Source organism: Notamacropus eugenii, chromosome 1 (genome assembly GCF_028372415.1).
Source record: "Notamacropus eugenii isolate mMacEug1 chromosome 1, mMacEug1.pri_v2, whole genome shotgun sequence".
Classification (NCBI taxonomy): Eukaryota; Metazoa; Chordata; class Mammalia; order Diprotodontia; family Macropodidae; genus Notamacropus; species Notamacropus eugenii.
This window is the reverse complement of record NC_092872.1, coordinates 479,347,808-479,352,703: the sequence shown is the minus strand read 5'-3', so window position 1 is coordinate 479,352,703 and position 4,896 is coordinate 479,347,808. Positions and strand designations below refer to the sequence as shown.

Here is a 4,896-nt window from a genome sequence, read left to right as displayed (position 1 = left end):
ACAGTATTCCAAGTTTCCTGGGTTGTGGCTATGAGCCAAAAGAATGAGAAAATCTCTCCCCAAATCCCCAGTCAATCAGTCCTTCATGGCATGAGAGGCTCTGACACAAGAGTGACATAAAATCAGCCATGAGAATTGAACTGGGCATGTTTAGCCAGAAGAAGATAAGACTCAGAGGATGATAGTGTTACTGTCACCTGGAAGCTTTGGTGTTCTGCCAGAGGGTAGAACTCGGAGGAATGAATGTAAAGTTCCGTTTGTTGTAGAGTAGCTACCCCCCTCCCCACTTCTTCCTTACCCCCATTTGGAGTTTTCTTGGCAAAGATACTGGAGTGGTTTGCCATCTCCAGCTCATTTTACAGATGAGGAAACTAAAGCAAACAGGGTTAAGTGACTTGCCTAGAGTCACACTGCTATAAATGTCTGAGGCTGAATTTGAACTCAAGAAGATGAATCTTCCTAGTGGCAAACACCAGTGCTCTATTCACCGTACCATATAGCTGCCTGGATATAAAATTATGAAGAGGTAAATTTAGGCTTAATGACCGGAAAACCTTCTTAATAAGGACACAATGGATAGCACCAGACCTCTCGTCAGGAAGTCCTGAGTTCAAATCCAATTTTAGATACTTACTTACTGTGTGATCCTGAACTTGAACTTCTGTCTGTCTATTTCCTGATCTGTAAAATGAGAATAAAAATAGCAACAGTGCCTACCTCCTATGTATGTTATGAGGATAAAATAAGATTTTTGTGAGAATTTTGCAAACCTTAAAGCATTATAGAAATGCTAGCTATTAAAATCAATAATTAGAGATATCCAAAATTAGAACTGGAGATATGGTGGATTCCCCTTCATTGAAGGTCTTTAATCAGAGACTATATGACCACCTTTCTGGTACACTATAGTGGAGTATTTTTTTTGAGTATAGATTGGATTAAAGAGCCACCAAGTTGCCTTCCATCTGGTTTATTTTTAAGGCAATTAGGGTTTAAGTGACTTGCCCAGGGTCACACAGCTAGTAATGGTCTAAGGTGGGATTTGAATTTAGACTCCAGGGCTAATGCTCTATCCACTGCATCCCAGCTGCCCCAGGTCCCTTTCAATCTAAAATGCTAGGATTCTGTGCCTCTGCTCGTCCTCACCAAGGTATACAGTTAGCAATGCTCACTTTGCTGCTCCTGTATGATCTCTCTTTTCCTTTCAAGGCTGCTCCGACAGTGTTAATGCTAACACAGCAGAACATGTGGTGGGTAAGGGAAATCCACTGTGTGATAGCTCTGGGCCCCCATTCTTCCTTTCATGACATTTTTTTCCTGTGCTCACTCAGAACAACACTGACGGTTGGATTCAATGCCTTCTGGAAAATATCAACAGGTTCAGACAGTATAGGCAACCCTGAAAACAGGTTTAAAAGAAGTTATTAGCCCTTCTGAGCCTTAAGTGATATTACTGATACTATCTTGGGCCCTGTGAATAGCAAATAAAGTATGTGCCTTTCTCACCCATCTGTCATTCTCAGATAGCATTGGTATCATTGAATCATAAGACCCTAGAATCTTTGGGTTGGAGCAACTTGGAGCAACATCCAGTCCGATCTCCCACCCCATGCGTGAATCCCCTCCATAGAACCATTACCAGACCTTTACTCCTGGGCCTCCAGTGATAGGAAGTTCACTAGATCAGAAAGAAGTTTCTTCCATGGTTGTACAGCTCTAGTTTGACAGAGTGTTCTTTCTCAGAATAAGCTGAAATCTACCCCCTCCCACACCCAGAGCTTCCATCCATTGGTTCTAGTTCTGAATCTGTAGATATATAGAATTGGGCTGCTCCCTCCAAATGACAGCATTTCAATCATCAGAAGAAAGATGACATCTTTCTTTAGTTTTCTCTGTTCCAAGCTAAATATTCTCATTCTCTCAAAATTCTTTCCCAGTTTGTTCAATTTACTTGAACCAACACAAAGCGCCTATTCTGTGCAAGGACCCATTTTGAGAGGATGCAAGACAAAAATGAAACAATTTTTACTCTCAAGCAACTGAGATTTATTTCACTGGCATGTTTTCACATCAATGCCACTCATGTTTGAAGACAGAGTCCCATAAGGCAAAAACTCTGCAGTTGCTTCCTTCTGTGCCTGCTTCCTATAATTATTCAACCTTTTCTCCTATTTTAATTTTGCCCGTTCTCTTAGGTTCTGCTCTGATCTGATCTTCTCCATGAAGTCTTCCTTGCTCTGAAACCATAAACCTACAATGTCCTCTTGTCTTTTGAACTAAACATACTACACCATAGGCTCTGACTTATCTATATACAGCTTCAGAATATCTCTTCTGTTGTCCAAAAATTAAAGTTTTTACTGTCGTTTAACTTCCCAGACATATGTATGTCTCATTAGCCCGATTACATTGTAAGCTCCACGAAGGCAGTAACATGCTGAGCTTGGCACTATTGATCAATAAAAATATGTTGAATGAGTAAATGATTTTAAAAATTTAATCCAGTTTTCTGCCCCACTAGGTACTGAGGAATATCTCAGAGTGATTCCAGTTGATTTAATCTAGCCCATTTATTTGCCCACATCAGAAATAATTTTTACCTCTATATTATCCTAATTTAGCAGCATGAGATCACCAAGTGATACTCTCTCAGCTGGTTTGAATACAGTGATGAGAAGGGGGATTGGGTGGATCCCAGATATCAGAGCTAATTAAAAGTCCACATTCCATTTTCTTATTTATCTATTGCCCCAGTCATGGTCTGGCAGTCATCAATAAACATTTATTAAGCACCTACTATTGTGCCAGGCAATGTGCTAAGTACTGGTGAAACAAAGAAAGCCAAAAGACTGAATGCTTTCAAGGAGCTCAAGATGGAGGAGACAACTATGTAGAAACAAATCACGTATAGGATAAATTGGAGATAATCAACAGAAGGAAGGTGCCAGAATTAAGAGGGGTCAGGAAAGGCTTCCTGCAGAAGGCAGAATTTTAGCTGGGACTTGAAGAAAGCCAGGGAATTCTGGGGACAGAGATAAGGAGAGAAAGTTCCAGGGAAGGGAGACAGTCCATAAAAATGCTTGAAATTATCCTTTTTGAAAAATAAGTAGGCCAATGTCCCTGGATGGGATGGCAGAGGAGAGGGGTGTGTATGTGTGTGTGTGTGTGTGTGTGTGTGTGTGGCTGTGGCTGTGTGGTGGTGGTGGTGATGTGGTTAGATCTGATACATTTGTTGTTCATACCTCAATATTCCCATTTACAAAATGGGTATGGAGGGACAAATATATTCCAAAAAATAATTAAGTAAATAACATAATACCACTCTCCCTCGAGAAACTACAAAGACAAGCTTGTTGGTTTGTGCAGAGGGAAAGTTTTGCTGCTTTAATTGTCTTTGATGAACTAAATTGTTTTTGTGACAATTTTTCAGAGCTCATGATGACTCAGGAAGAAAATATTGCTTGGCAGATTCTAAAAGAGTCCAACTTGACCAACAATCCATGCATGAAGACGTTGATATGAAACTCATTCTCTGGACCGTGGCAATGAAACCCCTAAATATTGGGTGGCAGCTGTTTACCATTTCAGAGGTTCTCTGGGCCTTCTTCCAAGTGAGTTTATTTTTAACATACTGGCTTTATTAAATGAATTAAAAAGTAAACATGGAGGATTTCAAAAGGCCTCCCTCGAAGTTATGGAGGGAACCTTCGTGAGAAGAACTAATCTCTGAACGCTAAAGGCCAGAACTGTTACTATAAACAAAGGGCAGAATGTCACTCTCTCTCTCAGCAGAAACAAAACCATGGCAAGGCAAGGGTGGGGTGCCACCTGGCTGTCCGAGTAGAGGTGTGGGTATGGGGAACTGAGTTCAAATTCCAATTCTGGTGGTGATTTTCTCCTATGAATTCAATTCTATTCAATAATCTTAAAGAGCATGGTCTTAGTGCTGAGGATATAAAGGCAAAAATGGAAAAACTATGTCTGCCCTCAGGGAGTTTACCTTCTATTGGGGGGTTACAATATATAAGCATAAAAAAATACAAAATTATTTGAGGGGAGAGCATCAATAATTTGAGAGATTAAGAAAGACTTTGGGCAGGACATAGCACCCAAGATGAGCCTTGAAAGAAGCTAGGAATTCTAAGAGGTGAGAAAGAACTATATTTCAGGCATGGGAAATATCATTTATGTAAAAGTGTGGAGGTAGGAGATCAGGAAATAATAAATGGTCCAATTTAACTGGTAGGTAGAGTATACAAAGGGAATAATGTCATGTGGAATAAATCTAGAAAGGTATGATAGAACCTTCCTAAAAAGCTAAGCTGAGAAGTTTGTATTTTATCCTAGAGACAACAGGAAGCCTGAAAAATTCTTAAGCAGGGAGTGACTTGGCCAGACCTATGCATTGGGAGGACAATCTTGACAAGCGTGTGGAAGAGGATTTGGAGAGTGTGATTCCACTTTAATTCTATAGGCCTCCACTTCTCTGTTGATAAAATGGTGAAGTAGTTGATGACTGTTTTTCTTATGGTGTGTCCACCACAGTGGTAAGGACCTGGGGGGAGGGAGAGGTCTGAGGGAGGTACAAAAGAAACACATGACATGGTCTGTTGGGGGTGTAAGCTCAGTTTTCACGTGGACAGTCTTGGGCAGGTAAAAGTGAGGACCTCTAAACCTCAGAGTTCTCATGAGGCCTCCCAGGGAACAGCTGGGAATTGAGGCGTGAAACATGGGCTATCTCGTGCATTTCCACCTCTTTTCAGTGGGAAACTTGCTGGGGAGAGCATCCCACCCTTGAGATTGGCCCGTGGTCTGAGCACACCTGTTGTTGACTAGCTAGGGGCTGAGAGCACGCACGGTATTCACATGCAAACTATGTGGCGGGAGAGCTTAAGT

The 4,896-nt window shown here is 41.2% G+C and overlaps 1 long non-coding RNA gene across 1 annotated transcript; it reads left to right on the top strand.

Moving 5' to 3' along the window:
* Positions 1-3,442: 3,442 nt before the first annotated feature.
* Positions 3,443-4,513, top strand: LOC140526891 (uncharacterized). Its single transcript, XR_011974580.1, has 2 exons — positions 3,443-3,611; positions 4,348-4,513. It is a non-coding gene; the product is annotated as an uncharacterized lncRNA (long non-coding RNA).
* Positions 4,514-4,896: the final 383 nt, after the last annotated feature.